Raw genomic sequence first — 20,388 nt, 5'->3', positions numbered from 1 at the left:
ATTTGGCACACATCTTCGTAATATAATAAAGAATGGCGGTACAGAGTCCAATTTCAGAAATATATTAGTATGTGGAAATTATTTTATAACTAAATAAAATATTGAAAAAAGGAGCCTGTACCGCCATTAAGAAAGACAAAAAAAATACACTTTCTGCAAATAAACTTTTTTATCCCGTGCCTAGATTTTGTATCGCATTGGAACTACTAAAATTCGATTTTTTTATAACAAGAAATCGAACGTCACTGACTTAGCAACATTTCGCGCCTATGTGTATAAAAATTATTGTTTTTGATCACGGTTATTAGACTTTATTACGGTTGTCTTGTCCGATGGTGGTGGGGAGACTTATATTTTTGACTTTACGTCACAAGAGTTTACATTCCCATATTTTTAAATGATTTTCGATCATTGAATGTGTGTTATTGTGTATATAGGTGTATTATTTGTGTTATTATGAAATAATTAGACAAATAGTACACATTTTATCTTATACCGGGTGGTGAATCGTAAAAAGGGCCATAGGAAACTCAATGTAAAATTCTGAATTGTTGAATTCCTGCTTCCCTAATTATTTTACATCAAAAGTCATGAGAGAATATTTGTAGAGAATTAAAATCTGTATTAAAATCAAAAGTTAAAATTGTTCTGCGATTTAAATGCATTCCAAAACTTTGAAAAATATGATACATTAATTTGCCACAATAGGTATGCGTGTAAAAGTAAGGCCACACGTTACTATTTAACTGACAGTGCTCACACCATTGACTGAAAAAATATTTATCGTTAATACTTTCTCCGCAACTGAGGGTATCTTATTAACTGTATTATTTTTAAACAATAGATGATAAAATAAAAATATTGACAGTTCAAAAATGTGAACATTATTGCATTGTGTGTGGCCTAAGTTTGGGCTGAAAACTAAAATGTATTACATTTTTACAAAATTTTGGAATATATGTTTAATTACGTAGACCAATTTTAACAGTTATTTCCAATACAGATTTCAATCCTCTACAAATAGTTTCTAATGTCTTTTGATGTACAATAATTATTAGGGAAGCTGGAATTCAACAGTTCAGAATTTTACATTGAGTTAATGCAAAATTTTGACGCATGTCAAAATTCTCAATGTATTTTAATTGTATTCATTTTTTTCGAATCCTGAGATAACTAATAAATATTTTTGAAAAATTTAAACTCAGAATGAAAGACTACATTATTACCGAGGGCTGAAAGTCCCTGAAAACTTCTATAATGTTTATTTTAATAAGTTACAGGGCTGAAAATAAAAGAGAAGTGTGATATTTAATTTCAAATATTTCATTCAACAGAATCTGCTTGTTTATTCTAAGGGGCTTTCCGCCCTCGGTAATAATGTAATCTTGCATCCTGCGTTTAAATTTTTCTAAAATACTTGGTTTTCTCAGGATTCGAAAAAAATCATATTACGATTCAAATGACAGTAAACTCTCGTGACGTAATCTCACCCTTAATGTTCATTGGTTAGTCGATTTAGGCAACCGTAGTAATGTCTAAGAACCGTGGTTTTTGATAGTATAAACGTCACTGTCAGTGTCAAATTACCGACGCACTGTTGCCTCACTTTTGAAAGTTCGCAGAACTTTCGCAATCTTGGACCGCGTTTGTTGCTACATGTTGATCGCAACTGTGTGCTCTTAATCTCTTCATAGATTTTCGATAAGCGTACGACAGCACATGAAGATATGTGTAAATGGCTGTACATTCAGAGTAAGTATAGGTAGCAAACTCTTAGAATCGATTGAAATAAGCAATGGAGCGAAACAAGGAGATGCACGGTCACCTCTCCTTTTTAATATAATCCTGGAGAAAGTAGTAAGAACAGCACAAATTAAAACAGAACTACTGACAGTAAACGGACCAAAATTACTACTAGCAATCGTGAAGCACAGTCCCCAACGTGAAGGTGACTTTCTATAAATTAAAAGTAGAGGCAAAAAACTGGTCTGAGGGTCAATGAATAAAGCACCAAATATACTCGTATATGCAATATACCTTTATAACTTTGAAAGAGTAGAAAGTTTTAAATATATCTGAGCAACAATCACCGCAAATATCGATATGTTGGAAGAGATAAAAGAAAGAATCCAAGCAGCAAACGGATGAATGTGTAGCCTCCACAACACTATTAAATCTAAGAGTCAAACACGAACATAAAAAATCAGAGTATATAAGACAGTGATTAGATCAGTGCCCATGTATGATTGTGAGACGTGGACGCTGACAAAGGTAATAGAAAGAAAACTCCAGTGCTTTGAGAGAAAAATCCTAACACACACTAAGAATTTTGAACGTACCATGGTTGAAATCTACATAGTGGCTCGAGCAATCATATGGAATCTTTCTCCCTTCACCGAACGTTTCAAGCGGTAAAGGGAGAAAGATTCCATATGATTGCTCGAGCCACTATGTAGATTTCAACCATAACACGGTCAATATTAATTGTTAGTGTGTGAAACAAGCGTAACACTATACCCGAATACTAACCAATACCGAATGAGAACAAATGCCGAAGTCAAACAGGTGTATAGGGATAGCTACGCGACGTAGTCCAAGAGATTAAATCCCAACGTCTAAGATGGACCATGTCCATAGACTCCCTAATAAGCGCCTTGCCAAGTTAATCTGGGAGGAAGCCCCGACAGTAAAAAAAATGGCCCTTAATGCGTCCACCAATGCGATGGAGAGATAACACATTAGTTCAGAGAAATAAGGAAAGCAATATCCTGTTGGTGACACAACCCCCTCCAGATCGAAACCAAATTTTTTGAGTAGTATGGACATCTACAATAATAACCTATATGTTTCCTGCAGCCGACTTTGATGATGTACAGGGTTATATTAGCATTTTACAGGGGGGTCAAAATATAGTGAATAACCCTGTACATAGTTATAAACAAATAAAGATCAAAACGGTAAATTTTCGCTTTTTTCGTCTATTACCAAAAAGTTAAGCATTTTAAACAAATTTAAGATTAAGAAACTCATAAATCCTATAAAAAACTTCAATATGGCGTTCGCTGAATATGTCTATCCTTATTGGTTGCTTAGAAAATTGCAAAATAAATCATAAATTTTGAGTTTTTATAAATATTCATAACTTATGTAAAAACTAACTTAGAACCTTCTTATTACACGGAATGCTGAGACTTCTGGTGCTTAAATCATACCCTAAATTTTAAAGCAATTGGTCGAATAGTTTAAAAGTTATTTAATTTATTTATCCCAAATTAATTTTTTTGCAATATTATAAGTCAGAAAATGATGAAGTTACAGTAATACTTTTATGTAGTTTATGAAAGAGGAAGATTTACACTATTAATTCAATAAAAAAGAATGACAAAAAATAATTCTAAATATTGCAAAATTATTTTGCAAGAACATGTGAATTAAAAAAAGGGGGGCTAACTCGTCCCTAATTGTCCAAGGACAATTGTTTTTCTTTCTAAATGTGTATAAAAATTGAGTTTTTCTAATTATGAAAAATAATTTTTCTACGGGTAACTGTTAAAAAGTTATTCTAATTGTTTATAAGTAAGCAAAAAATCGACATGTTTTAGAAAAAGGATTTTACACTGTTTAAAATTACTTTTTGTCATTTTTTTTAAATAAGTTAATAGTATAAATGTTCCTCTTTCATAAACTGTCCGAAGTGTTACTGTAACCTCATAATTTTCTGACTTATAGTGTTGCAAAAAAATGAATTTGGGATAAACAAATTATATAACTTTTAAACTATTTGACCAATTGCTTTGAAATTTAACATACAATTTAAGCACGAGAATTCTCAGAATTTCGTGTAACAAGAAGGTTTTAACTTAATTTTTAAATAAGTTATGAACATGTATAAAATCTCAAAATTTATAATTTATTTTGCAATTTTCTAAGCAACAAATAACGATAGACATATACAGCGAACGCCATATTGAAGCCTTTTATATGATTTATGAGTTTCTTATTCTCAAATTTGTTTAAAATGCTTTACTTTTTAGTAACAGACGAAAAAAGCGAAAATTTACGTTTTTTGATTTTCATTGGTTTATAACTATGTATATCATCAAAATCGGCTGCAGGAAACATATACATAAATAGCTTATTAATATAGATGTCCATACTACTCAAAAAATTTGGTTTCGGCCTGGAGGGGGATGCGTCACTAGAAAAATCTTATTTCTCTGGACTATATGGCCAGATTTAAGATCAATCGGGCCAGTCACTGACCCAAATATCATGGACGACCGTTCAAGATGGAAGCTAGTTGCGTAGTCAGCCAAGACCCACCCAGGGTTGTAGTACAGAAGAAGAGAAGAAGTATCTCCAGGAATACTAGGGATACTTCTTCTCAGTCATACTCCTTCAAATTGTATTAAAACTTCCTTTCGTATTCCAGCACATTTTTCTAGTATTTTTGCCATGAATAGACTCTTTCTCAGCTTTTAGCCTGGTCCTCTCTGATTTTTTAGTTTCACTTTTTTATTTTTTGTTATTGGCTATCACAATCTCACTAGCCATAACCTTGCAGTCTTTAAATTCACGAATATCTCTTTTTGCCCAAAAAAACATATTTGGAAGCAATTTTGTTCACTTTTTTAAGTATGTAATAAGTTGACTTACTATCTTTTAAAAGATGGTAATATAAAAAATATATTACCATTTATAATCGCTATATATAATGTTATTACTAATTCCAACATATCATCACCAGCTTTTTTTTCTAGTTCCAAAGCCTAGTCCCCCATGTACTGTTTCATATCCTTTCTTGGATTGGCCCATATGTAGCAATGTAAATTTTAAATATGTTGAGCTAAATAAAGTATTACCATGACCTTACGTTTAACCAGCAAAAAATAAATCATAATGGTTTATAAACTATGACGCCTACCTGAGCAATAAAAATTAAGAAGATTATCTACAAAGGCAAAAATCCTATTTAGTTTGCTATAATTACAGTCAGACTTCATCCAGACAATCATTAAAAACCTACAATATAATTATTTTCAAATTAAATGGTTTTTGTATTTCTCTTCTTTGAACAGATTAAAAATAATCTATATCCAAATAAATAGGGACTTAATAACTGGTTGCAAATTAGCTCCAGGCAAATCCTAATGAGCATTTGTCAAAAACGATATAGAGATAGTAATGACTTCCTAACGTAGAAATATACAGAGAGGATCTAAATTATGGAATAAATTCATTTTCTCTAAAATGGACAACTTTGGGGAAAAATCCTGAAACAGGTCAATTTTTATTTTTAAATTACAATTGTTTGTCATATATTTCATACTAGTGACGTCATCCATCTGAGCGTGATGACGTAATCAATTATTTTTTTTAAATGGGAATAGGGGTCGTCTGGTACCTCATTTGAAAGGGTATTCAATTCTCTATTCAGAAATATAAACGATAATACCATTATTTATACAGGGTGACCAAAAAAATAATTTTTGAATTAAATTAATTGACGCAAAAAGAAGAATGTATGTAATTTATTTGCTCAAAATACATTGTACGGCTGTCAGTAAATAGAAAAAAATGTTTATTTCACAAATAAACATTTCTTTTCGCTTAAATTAAATCACAAATACATACCTCTTGGCAGATTGAACATTTAATTTAAGCGAAAAGCAATGTTTATTTGCCAAATAAATATTTTTTTTCTATTTTCTGACGGCGACAGAATGTATTTTGAGTTAAATAAATTGCATACATTCTTCTTTTTTCGTCAATTAATTTAATTTAAAAATTATTATTTTGGCCACCCTGTATAAATAATGATATTAATGTTTATATTACTGTATATAGAATTGAACACCCTTTCAAATGAGGTGCCACACGACCCCTATTCCCATTAAAAAAAATATCTGTTCTGTTCCGAGGCATCCCGTTGGTTCTTTGAACATTGCTTCATTTTACGATAGGTAGGTTGTTAACCTCGCCTATTAACCCTCCACTTTTATCCGGGCTTGGGACCGGTTGTGATAACTACCAAGCTATTCGATCCACCCGATAGCTATCCCAGGTAGTGTTACAAATATAAATACAAATACATGGACAACTTACCTAAAAAACCTCTATCAAACAGCTAATCACAAAGAACTGGAAACGCCAGGATTAGAATCGGATGAGAAAACAGAAATTAAAAAGGAAGATATAATGAACGCCTTAAAAAAGATGAAAAATCGAAAAGCTCCTGGGAAAGAAGGAATAGCTAATGAACTTTTAAAATACGGAGGAGATAGACTTCACAAAGAACTGAATATCCTTATAAGTAAAATAATAAATACAGGAAGAATTTCAGAAGAATGGAGAACGTTATAGCGTTATTTAAGAAAGGTGATAGGGCAGACCCCAGTAACTATAGAGGGATAAATTTACTGAGCACTATACTGAAACTCACAACAGAAATACTTATGGAGAAAATAATGGCGTGGATAAATATATCGGATGAACAACAAGGATTTAGAAGTGGAAGATCATGTAATGATGCAGTTTTTGTGATAAGGCAAATAGCGGAGAAATCATTAGAATACCTATTAGAATATAACAAACCAGCCTTGTTCTGTTTTATAGACCTAGAGAAAGCGTTTGATAGAATCCAATTAAAAGATGTGATACACCTACTATATGAGAAAAATTTACCACTGGATATCATAAAACTGATAGAAAACATATGTAAGAAATAAAATAGAAATGAAAGTCAATGAAATAATAACAGAGCCCATAGAAACAAACACAGGAATCAGGCACGGAGATTCACTAAGCCGTCTACTGTTTAACATAATCTTGGATGCAATAATAAAACAAGTGAAGAAAAAAAGAGGGTACAAAATTAGCAATAGAGAGATAAAAATACTCTGTTACGCTGATGACACCGTGTTAGAGTAGCAAAGTGCGAAGACGACCTACAAAGATTATTGCACGAGGTCAACATTAACGTAAAAGAAATGAATATGAAAATATCAGCCCAAAAACAAAAAGCTTAGTAATTGCCAAAGAACCAATAAGATGCCAATTGGAGTTAGACAATCAAATTATACAACAAGTAATGACTTTCAAATATCTGGGAATTAATCTATCAGCCGACAACAATATCGAAGAACAGGTAAAAGACCAAATAATTAAAGCCAGTAGAACGGCCGGATGCCTAAACGACACAATTTGGAAAACGACACAATTTGGAAAAACAAACACCTAAGATTGGAAACAAAGGCCCGTTATTAGGCCAGTTATGACTTACACAGCCGAAACAAGACCAGATACAAGCAAAACACGAAGACATCTGGAAACCAACGAAATGAAGATCTTAAGAAGGATTGCTGGAAAAGGACTACAGGATAGGGTAAGAAGTGAGGAAATCAGACGCATATGTGGGGTAGACAATATAAATACCTGGGTAAAGAACAGAAAAGAAGAGTGGAATGAGCACATAAGTATAGGACGCCCAAGAAAAAGATGGAATGACAATTTAGGGGTAGAATGAAAGGCACCGTTGAAGAAAAACAGGCAGTACTGCCTATATAAAAGAAGAAGAAGAAGAAAAAAAATATCAATTACGTCACCACGCTCAGATGGATGACGTCACTGGTATGAAATATATGCCAAAAAATTGTAATTTGAAAATAAAAATCGACCTGATTTTTCTCTAAAGTCGTTCATTTTAGAGAAAATGAATTTATTCCATAATTTAGATCCTCTCTGTATATTTATAGGAAAGATGTTGGCAGATTATAAAAATACATTAATAAAAATACTTAGTCAATATAAACTAACAAACTAAATAAACGATCCATAATTAGTGATGAGCAAAACAAGAACAAGACCAAGACCAGGCTAGTCTTGGTCTTGGTCTTGTTCTTGCAAGCTTGGTCTTGGTCTTGGTCTTGCAGCTAAAAGGCAGTCTTGGTCTTGGTCTTGGTCTTGCACTAGCCGGTCTTGTTCTTGGTCTTGGTCTTGCTGCAAGAGTCTTGCTGGTCTTGCTTTTTTGGTTGTAATAATTTTAGCCAAACAATTTCGAAAAAATGTACATTGAAATAAATAAAGATGTGTAGAATGAAACTATATTTTTTGCTTTAAAATTTTAACAGAATGTAGAATGTAGTTTCAAACGGATACCAATGACCTAATTATTTCTCTCTATATACAGAGAATAGAGTATATTTTTATAATGGTAATGTTTATCAGTAGGAAAAAACCAGCATTTACAACCCTTGTTGCAATTGCCGGCCTTCGGTTGTGTCACGTTGTGTTTTGCATGCTATCGATACCTGCCGCCTTCCTTCAGACCACGTCTTGAGTCTGGATTATTGTTTATTGCCCCTGTATTTTAATAAAATGTTAAAGAAAAAGAGCTTCTTAAAGGTGCCACAAATGGTCGGGGACCTTCAATTCACGGATTTTACGAAAAGGGATAAACGGTTTATATATAGTTGTTAACAGATAATGATCTGCTCCTTTCACTCGAACACTGTAGTATTTATCCTACGAGGGTCAAATTTAAGAACATAAATTAAATTTTTTTAAGAGAACACAAAAATCAAATATTTTTTACTCTATTTAATCATTATTTAATATAATTAACTTTTTTTATAAACTAACTAAAACATACTTTTTAGTAAATACGTACATATTTACCATACCTATTTATAGACCTAATACTATAACATAATAGGTAACTAAACCTAATGTAATTCTGTAATTTGTTATCTTGCAGTTCTTTAATTTTATTTAAACTACATTGCTCTCGTAACACGAGTTATTCGCACTTTTTATTTTCACATATTTTTGGATTGAATACCCATTATGACATTTAAAAAGTTGAAAATATTCGGATGTGGGTAGTAAAAACTAGAATTTAAAACACACTGAAATGATGCGCATGCATTTCAAGTGCGGCACATACTATTTGTAGTACTGGCCCTTTCTGGGGAAACCCTAGATTCTTCCAAATAGTTTTCAACTATGAAATAAGTAAAATTCTTTACGCGTTTGTCATCCGGGATTTTCACAAATAATTCAACTTCCAACTTTCATTGATTGTACAAAATTAATCCAAAAAATAATTTTAAAAATTTCCCAGTATCGGAATTTTTTTCATTATATTCAGAAACTGAACCTAAGCTTTGGATTTTGCGATACCAAGCTTGACACATTTACAATCGACAACCAGTTATTTTTTATTCAGGCCACAATGCTTTCACGGCATTGTGAATCCCTTTTCAAAATTTATTATGATATTTTTTGTATTAATTTTAAATTTAACGACCTACATTTTTCCTCGATTATGCGAAAAGAATTTAAATAAGTGTCAGTATTTTTATTAGACAAAAAAGCGAAAACTACTGGTACATAAAAACCGTTTTTAATTGCATTTTTTTAAATGGATTCCCCTATCTATAATTACATTTTTTTGTCTTACAAGTAATTTCAATTGTCCTTGAACTGTCGCCGTTTGAAAACTTGCCTTCTGGACACTTTGAATGTTGAGAAAATGCAAACCGTTTGAAAAATTCGATATTGTTTAAGGTTTCTTACAATGTCAGTATATATTATTGAACTAAAAAAATAAAATTAAATAATAAAAACCAATTTTTCTCAAAAAAGTGCAAGAGTCTTGCAGGTTGGTCTTGGTCTTGCGTGGTCTTGCAAGGTTCGGTCTTGGTCTTGGTCTTGTTCTTGCGAGCTTGGTCTTGGTCTTGGTCTTGCAACCAAAAGGCGGTCTTGGTCTTGGTCTTGGTCTTGCTGCAAGACCAAGCCCAAGACCGCAAGACCAAGACCAGTCTTGCTCATCACTATCCATAATCCACTATTACTCGTACTTACTGCCCTCGACCAATTTGGGTTTAATAGTTTTTATCGCCAACCGCCACTGAAGTCATTCATTATTGTACTTATTTGCCGCCATTTGCGGCAGTAAAATAACACTTTATTGTACTGAAAGAAGAATTTTACTTTACCTGCCGCGATTAATCAAATTAACTGAGATTGAATGTAAGTGGTCGATGGCAGTAATTGATTATTTATTTGAGTGAATGTAATAGTGTTTTATGTACCAAGTCAGTACAGTTACTCCTTATCGAACGTGTCTGATATTATGAGCAGAGCGAGCATAGCGAGCGAGGCAAATAACAGACGAGTTCGATAAAGAGTCTTTACTGACGTGGTGCATACAAAATTTTATCGCCAACAATTTGATATTGGTTCTAGCACTTACTTACTTACTTACTTACTTACTTACTTTAATAATTTTTTTAAATTTTAGACGTAATAAAAATTTCATGACAGTGATGACAGATGATTTTTGCATAATGGCCGCTTTCGATTTTTAATCGATAGTTATCAATATTTAATAATTACTAAATCGGTAAAGTTTTGATTTAATTTATATGAATATAATTACAAAATACTACAGAATTTTAATTTTGACATAAACTTAATTAACAATGTCGTAAATTTTGTACAATACTTTTAATAATTAAAGTAAAGAAATTGTAAGTTAACTAAAAGAAATAATCGATTACTGCCATCGACCACTTACATTCAATCTAGATTAATCGCGGCAGGTAAAGTAAAATTCTTCTTTCAGTACAATAAAGAGTTACTTTACTTCCGCAAATTAGGGCAAATGAGTACAATAATGAATGACTTTAGTGACGGTTGGAGATAAAATTCATTTACTTTAATTATTAAAAATATTGTACAAAATTTACTTTATTATTAATTAAATTTGTGTCAGAAACTGAAATTCTGTAGTATTTTGCAATTATATTCATAAAACCAAAATAAAATTTTTACAGATTGAGTAGTTAGGTATTCAATATTGATAACAACTATCGATTAAACATCGAAGTCGGCTATCATGCAAAAGCATTCTGTCATTGTCATTACTGTCATAAGAAAATTTTTATTTCGTCTAAAATTTAAAAAAAATTTAAATGTTTTAAGTTTTTTATTAATGCAAATATAGTATGACATGGTGTTTTTGTTAATTCGATTATATATAGGACAGTGAGAGATATTTACTGATAATTTGTTAGCAAATATATTTATTCAGATTTTCTACTATTCCTCAAGGGAAAAGCACCTGCGTTGCGGGAGGCTACACTTCATAAACAATGACGTAACTATTAACAGTATGTATTTTTATTTAAGGTATTTAATTTAAGTAAGTATTAAAATTAGTTTAATGTTTAAATAAAAATACGATTAAACAGTTTAAAATATATTTATTTCGTTGAAATCATAATAATAGAAGTATAACTTCTTACGTGCGTACAAAGTACACACACACACACACTCTTTTTTCATTAGAAGGATGTAATTAAGTAAGTAAGTGTTAAGTAAGTGTTAATGTTTTTTATGATTGGCGATAAAATTTTATATGCACCACGTCAGTAAAGACTCTTTATCAAACTCGTCTGTTACTCGCCTCGCTCGCTTCGCTCCCTCTGCTCGTAATATCAAACTCGTTCGATAAAGGGCCACTTTACTGACTTAGTACATAAATAACTATTACAGCACAGGCAATATGATCATATTTTCGGCGTCCTTCCAATCTATACCTACATCGTCCTTCCAATCTATACCTACTAGATTCGTAGAGTAGAGCAGATGTATTTGATTTTCTGGCTGACCAAGGAATTCGAAGCCTTCTTCTCCACTTCAAAGCATCGAGTCGTTTCTTATCTGCTGTTCGGGTGGTTCACATTTCAGAGAAACAACTAAAATATTGGAATAGAGATACAAGATGGAATACAAGATTTATGTTTTTTTGTTCGATTTTTTTGGGTTTTTCTTACAATATTCTTTATTTATATCACAACATATCGTTAAGAACTAGAGCATTTTTATAAACATAATCATAAGATTAAGCAATTGTAATAATTATTTTAAACTAAACTCAAACTTAAGTATATACACAATTCTTAACTACTTTGCAGGGCCTGATGAACAATATTTCTTTATACACTTCTATTTTATGCTTTTCTTTTCCAGTCCCTCACCTTCACGTGTTTAAGTTCTTTCTCCATTTTATTAATCCACGGGTAAACCTCTTATTTTAGATCCGATTCGTTTTTTGGTTATGACTAGTTTAGGCATTCTATGAAAACTGCCATTTTTTCTACATCTCCTAACCATCTTATTCTTTGTGACTTGACGAACCTGGTGATGGTAGGTTCTTTGTACAAAGCCATTGATTCGTTGTTGGTTTTCTTTACCACCCGTCTTCTGTCGTCCGTCCTCCGAATGCGCGTCTCAATATTTTCCTTTCCCATCTTTCCAGAGTAACTTCTTCCTTCTTATTTAATGTCCATGCCGCGCAGGCGTATGTTACTCTCCGCCTAATACTATTTTATATATTCGGAGTTTTCGTGTTTATAAAAACATTTTGAGTTCATTAGGGCTCTTAAACTACCTAATTTTTACAGACCTCACACTGAAGTCATCTTCTTAAGAGTATACAGTAGCGCGTCATCAATATAACTTCGGGAGATAGTATCATACCCTTTTTCGAAAGTTCTTCGAAACTTTGGCAACAGTGCTTCGGAATTGTTTGACATAACTTGAATGTGACATCAACTCATAGGCGCGCTAAATGGAAGTAATAGAAAACAATTTTGTTATTAGTAAATAAATATTTATAAAAATAAACCAAAATGGACCCGTGTTGAGCTGCCCCCCCCCCCCACTTACAAAAATAAAACAAATAGCCCTGATTTATCAGCTATTTATGAGCTCTCATATTCCGCAAACTAAAAATTTTGAGCTCGTTCCACTGAGCAGGAATTTGATACTTTAGTGGGGGGCTGAGTCAGACTTAAAAATATGAATATTGAATCGGTTTTTGCGGCAGAATTACGAGCTATTTATGAGCTCTTGAAATTATATAGTTTCGATTTTTGAGCTCATCCCCTTCACCCCCAAACAACCCTTTAATTGATTTAACTTACGAGAAAAATGCTGAGAAAACTTAAAATATATCGTATTGCGGATATAATTCCTATAGCGTATATACTCTAAGAATAAACTATTAAATCACGTGTATTTCGATTATTGATCTACAACCCTTTCGCAAGAAAACCACCCTATCTTCCCGGCTTAAGAGGAAGTTGTACTTCAAATGCATTAAATTAATTATTTGGCGACTACATATCATTTAATAATTTATAAGGTTCCAAATTACGCGCATTTAAATCAGCAAATTGCCATTTATTTTGTATAGTGCAGTCACTGAAAGTAAAAATCAACGATTACCTTAAATTTCGGTGAACCTTCATCGATTTTTACGAAAATTGGTCAGTGGTTAGAGGATACGTCAAGAAACAAAGGTGACATAATACTACCTTGCGCCTTTACCCTGAGGGTGCATACCGCCCCTTCTCGGGGGTGAAAATTATTTTATAAAAAATAACCGCACAAATCAATAAAAGAACAAATTAAAAGTAAAATTTATTATATAAAGTTAATAAAATAAGTCAATACTTTTTAAGTTATTAAAGATTAAAGATTTTAATTAATCGTGAAAAAAATGCATGTTATGAAGCGATTTTTCGTAAATCACTGAAAAACTGTAAGTTTTTACAAAAAAGTTAATAGTAGTTTAATTCGTATAGCTTATATTCTAAGAATAAACTCTTAAATCACGCGCCTTTCGATTATTGAGCTACAACCCCTTCGCAAGAAAACCATATCATATTCCCGGCTTAAGAGAGAGTTGTACTTAAAATAATTTAAATTAATTATTTGGCGACTATATATCGTTTAATAATTTATGAGCTCGCTAAATATACGCATATCAATTATTGAATTGCCATTTTCTTTCTACAGTGCAGTCACTGAAGGTAAAAATCAACTATGACCTTCGATTTCGGTAAATCTCCATTCATTTTCACGAAAATTGGTGAGCGGATTTTGATGCTATTAACTTTTTCTAGAGCTCAATTTTGATGTATTTCTAAGTACTTTGACAAGTATTAAGTACCTAAGTGTTATAAAATGCATCTCTTTCCCGTTATTTAAGCTTGAATCCTTAGATTTGAAGAGTCACAGAAAAAAATATACATTTAATTACCAATAACTAACTTTAAATTAACATTAAAGGGTTTTTCAAGTAAGCAATTTATTATATTTTTTATTAGCTTCAATTTTAGTGATAAACACTTTTTTGTAAAAACTTACAGTTTTTGAGTTATTTATGAAAAATCGCTTTAAAGCATGCATTTTCTTTCACAAAAATTAAAATATTTGATCTTTAATAACTCAAAAAGTATTGATTTATTTTAATCACATTGTATAACAAATTTTGCTTACAATTTGTCCCTCTCTCGATTTGTAAGGTTATTTTTAATAAAGTAATTTTCACCCCCGAGAAGGGGTGACATATACCCCAGGTTAAAACCTCAAATTGTTATTGTTAATTCGTGAAAATGAATGGAGATTTACCGAAATCGAAGGTCATAGTTGATTTTTACCTTCAGTGACTGCACTATAGAAAGAAAATGGCAATTCAATAATTGAGATGCGTATATTTTGCAATTTCATAAATTATTAAAGGATATGTAGTCGCCAAATAATTAATTTTAATTATTTTAAGTACAACTCTCTCTTAAGCCGGGAATATGGGATGGTTTTCTTGCGAAGGGGTTGTAGCTCTATAATCGAAAGGCGCGTGATTTAAGAGTTTATTCTTAGAATATAAGCTATACGAATTAAACTACTATTAACTTTTTTGTAAAAACTTACAGTTTTTCAGTGATTTACGAAAAATCGCTTCATAACATGCATTTTTTTCACGAATAATTAAAATCTTTAATCTTTAATAACTTAAAAAGTATTGACTTATTTTATTAACTTTATATAATAAATTTTACTTTTAATTTGTTCTTTTATTGATTTGTGCGGTTATTTTTTATAAAATAATTTTCACCCCCGAGAAGGGGCGGTATGCACCCTCAGGGTAAAGGCGCAAGGTAGTATTATGTCACCTTTGTTTCTTGACGTATCCTCTAACCACTGACCAATTTTCCTGAAAATCGATAAAGGTTCACCGAAATTGAAGGTATACTACATTCGCTCTCGCGAGATTTTTTTTGACACTGACGTTAGTAATTTCTTTTTTGAAAAGTTCAGTTGTCAGAAGTGACTGGAAATTACTACAAAACCAACGCACCTGCTCATATCCAATATTATAAATAGTAAACACAGTAAACAGACATAAAAATAACATAAACCTTACACCAATCAATAATTATTTATTTAAACCATTATAATGTATTGATAGCAAATGAGAAAATTATTTATTGTGCCAAATAAAAATATTTTGTAGAAATAAACTTCACAAAATTTTATGAGATTAGTAGACACTCCCACTATTTCTAATAATTCTTCTTTTTTTAATGAAAGATTATGTTGATTTTAGCAGTTAATAGTGTGAGGTAGGAATTTTTGTGTTGTATGTTTCCTATTCCGAATGTGTCAAAAAAAATTTCGCGAGAGCGAATGTAGTATAATCGTTAATTTTCACTTTCAGTGACTGCACTATACAAAATAAATTGCAATTTACTGATCTAAATGCGCGTAGTTTGGAAGCTTATAAATTATTCAATGATATGTTGTCGCCAAATAATTAGTTTAATGCATTTTAAGTACAACTTTCTCTTAAGCCGGGAAGATAGGGTGGTTGTCTTGCGAAGGGGTTGTAGCTCAATAATCGAAATGCACGTGATTTAATAGTTTATTCTTAGAGTATATAAGCTATAGAAATTATATCCGCAATACGATATATTTTAAGTTTTCTCAGCATTTTTCTCTTAAGTTAAATCAATTAAAGGGTTGTTTGGGGGTGAAGGGGATGAGCTCAAAAATCGAAACTATATAATTTCAAGAGCTCATAAATAGCTCGTAATTCTGCCGCAAAAACCGATTCAATATTCCTATTTTTAAGTAGTGGGGGGCTGACTCAGCCCCCCCCCCACTAAAGTATCAAATTCCTGCTCAGTGGAACGAGCTCAAAATTTTTAGTTTGCGGAATATGAGAGCTCATAAATCAGGGCTATTTGTTTTTTGATTTTTGCAAGTGGGGGGGGGGGCAGCTCAACACGGGTCCAAAATGGGTGAAAATTGTATGTTAACATAGGTATTTGCACGAAATAATAATAATAAATAATCATTTCGTTGTGAAGCGAAACAAGAGCCGTGTTATATTATTTAGTTCATAGAGCGCCAAAGGTACTTTAACTTTATATACTCGCATTAGAATTCACTAAAACTCAAACTCACTAAAATTCACTAAAACTCACAATTAACAATAATCTATTTTTTCAAATAGGCCAACAACTTAGGTCTATTACACAAAAATATAATAAATTAACTATAAATAAACACTACTTTCCTATAAAACAACAATAACGAATTCTTAAAATGAAGGAAAACTACTGCACTGAACAGATATCGATAAAGATAACAGAACAGATAAGAGAAAATCTGACGCAGGTTTTTCAAAATGACACTGACAATTTCTCTATGTTGCCTAATTAGTTACTAGTTATAATATGTTCGATTTCTTGTTAGAAATAAAAAATTTTAGTAGGACCAAAATGACACAAAATCTGGGCATGGGATAAAAAAGTTTATTTAAACAAAGTGTATTTTTTTGTTCGTCTTAATGGTGGTACAGGCTCGTTTTTTTAATATTGTATTTAATTACAGAGTAATTTCCACATACTAATCAATTTCTCAAATTGGGCTCTGTACCGCCATTCTTTATTATATTACGAATATGTGTGCCAAATATATCGACAAAATATTCAAAATTACAGCCGCACTCTTGGACCGCGTTTGTTGCTATATACCTGTTGATTACTACTGTAGCCTCTTAACCTTCCGATGACCAACCTTTTTTTTGTTACACGGATGAGCAAGGGGGGGAAATGACCCTAGGTCAAAAATGACAATTAACAAAAAAAAGAATGTGTGTACTTTGTACGCACGTAAGAAGTTATACTTCTATTATATGATTTAAACGAAATTAATATACTTTTTATTTATATTTTGTTTAAATATTAAACTAATTTATACTTACTACTTCTCAAACATTTTTATTAGAACAGTGCCAAAAATTAAAATAATAAAAGAATAAAACACACACAAACACATTAAACAAGCCACAAATGATGGCTGAACATTAATTGTCGAAAATTTTTTTTACTAAATACGTATTTTCTGAAAATACAATTATATAATAAATATACTTACAATCATAAAATGTATTAAAAAAAACAAAAAAGAAAGTTTCTATTGGGACTCGAACCAGCGCTGATAAGAGCGGTTGGTATTGGAATTCATTCGCCTTCTCCGCTTAGCCACGGACACTATGTGTCATTATTTACGAAGAACGACTAACTAAACGGATTAAACTTGTGATATTTTGATATTTTGAAAATTGATCAAATTATTTTAATTTTGAATTGAAATGATTTAGAATTGAAAAAATACAACAAAACATAGAGTAAAAAAACAATATATTAGGTGAATATTGATAGAAATTTTGATGGTAATCAAATTATATAAATAAAAGTATTACATACTATGTATTTTGGCAGATCAAATAGGTAGGTTTATACCCATGATACATTAACAATTATTACGTACCTGTTGCTTTTAAAAACTATTTAAAAGTCACTACAATATTATAAACTTTTTTGTTTCTGTCCTCACAACAATAAAACTAATATATTATACATTTGTTTACCTTTACCTTTACCTCCAAACCACAGCTGCCATATCGGATAATTTTTGACATGTCATTTGAACATCCAATCAGAACAAAGTTATAATGCGCATGCGCCGGGCTGATAGGTTTTAACATATAAAAAAATCACCCTCGATCGCCGGTAAAGAAGTATAACTTCAAAAAATTAAGTTTTTTTTAGGCATGGACTTTATGTCATTCAGCCAGTCACAACATGAGTATTAGTGTCATGTGTAGTGTATATGTTGAGTAAGTGTCTTGTTACTTTGCAAAGTCGACGTCATTAGCGTAAAACTACTTGGAATTACACATAATAGACGGTATTTTACTAAACATCAACTTCAGAATATATTTTTTATTCGTAAAATATAGGGAATTTTTTTTATTTCTAAATATGAGGATATCTAGAATGATATTAAAGTCAAATAAAAAAATAATGAGTAAAAAATTGAAAATACTTTTGAATTTATTAAAGAAAAACATACGCTGGGGTCACAATTTCCCCCGCTTGGTCATCCGAAAGTTAACCACCAAAATCTATAAAAATCGTTCTAGATTCTAGCGGTTTCCGAGAAATTACCGTGTTGCCAGGCGTTTTCTCTACCCTGTAATATGGTAATACCGAGGAAATAGAAGGAATAGGGAATTTTCAGAGGTCAGACAAAGATAAATATTATTACGACTTATATTTAATATGCACTCGAGAGCTGCATCCAAGGAAGCCATATAATATTTTAACATATAAATTGTATTAAACAATCAGTGTGGGCCTCGTCTTCTTGAGTTTTATGAAAATTCGATACAAAATCAGTGAAAACTTATTGCTCGACGCTTTTTGGGGTCGATGAACACTCGTATCATGTCGTCGATGGTCTCTAAGAAACCTGGTTCCCAGGTTTAGGCATCCTCTCTTGGTGTTTTATGGAAATTTGATACAAAATCGCTGCAAACTTGTTTCTTGGGCGATTTTGAGGTCTCTGAACACGAATATGACGGCTGTGGTATCCGTAGTGTGGATAGTATTTTGAGAGTAAATTTTCATACTTACTTACTTACTTACTTAAGCCGTCCTTGTACCTTGTACCTAGAAGATGATTGTTGTAAGTAATAGATTCCATATAGCTCTTATATTATATTCTTTATCTAATATTTAATATACGTGATACTACTATAGTGCTTCTCAGAGGCTTTTTTCAGTGCGTCGTAGTTTTTGGATTTCTTTCTAACGCGTTAAGTTGGAAGTGACAGAAAAAAGATACGTCGGTGAATATACGCATTTATAACATTTATTCTAGTTGTTGATAGATGGCGCTATAATAAAAAAATGCTGTACGTATTATCTATACGACTATAAATCTGTACAATTTATACGACTATACAAATCAAAGAACATACCTTTTCATAAATGCAATAAACACGATTGATTTGATTTTATACCAAATTGCAATCATACTTACTTACTTACTTAAGCCGTCCTCTTGTACCTTACGGTGTCGAGGTAAGTGGGGAAATCAGACGTCTCCATGCTTTTCGGTCAGTAGCTAGTCTTTATGCTTTTCTCCACCCAATATTCCTTTTTTCACAAGCCTTTCCAATATTTGCGTTTCACGTTCTTACTGGCCTGCCTCTTCGTCGTTTGTTGTCGGATGCCGCTTTCCATGCCCTCTTTACAGTTCTACCTTCACTCATTCTCGCCATATGTCCGAACCACAATAACTGTTTCACCGCACCTTTCACGTATGTCTTCATTTCTTATACGATCACGTCTGGTCACCCCGGATACCGCACGTAAATATCGCATTTCGCATGCTTGAATTTTACTACGGATGTTGTCGTTCACTGTCCACGTTTCACTACCGTAGAGTAGCACCGGCTCGTATACAGTTTGAAATACTTTCATTTTTGTTTTCAGGCTTACTTCTTTCTTCCTAATAAAACTTTTATTTAGTGCATAGTATAGTAAATTTTCATATAGTTTAATAAAATATTATGCATTAAATGTGTGCATATTCTCCTAAGGCTTTTTGAATATACAGGGTTGCGAAAAAGTCTGGCAACACGGTAATTTCTCGGCTAAAACGATTTTTATAGATTTTGGTGGGTAAGGGTCTTCTAAGGCTGCAGATATTACAGTGGTAATTACATTGTTGTCACATCTTCCGTTATGTGTAAATACCAAAGAAAAATCTAAAATAATAAAAAAAGGGCGGAATCCGCTAATGTGTTCACAAGAAAATCAACAATAAAAATGAGCATAATTTTTGGTGGTGCAAAACTTTTGTCTGTAAGTTTATATTCGTTTGCTTTTCCAGCTGTGTATTTGATTGATTTTTTGTTGTTATTTTTTTATTGTTAACTTAGTTTTGTATCAGTTAAAATACATGTTAAAGAGCAAACTATTTTCTTTTTTTTTAAGATATGAGGGAAATGAACAAATTAAACTGTTCACAAAACATGAGACTAAAATATGATTTCGATGTATGTACATATATCCAACTTTGTACCTTTTCCTCCCTACAGAATGTCTCAAACTAAACATAAGAAACCCATTTCTCTCTTTCCACCTGGTATAAACTCAAAAAAAGTTTGAGCAAACC

This window comes from Diabrotica virgifera, chromosome 3, assembly GCF_917563875.1.
Source record: "Diabrotica virgifera virgifera chromosome 3, PGI_DIABVI_V3a".
Taxonomy (NCBI): Eukaryota; Metazoa; Arthropoda; class Insecta; order Coleoptera; family Chrysomelidae; genus Diabrotica; species Diabrotica virgifera.
This window is presented reverse-complemented; position numbering follows the sequence as displayed.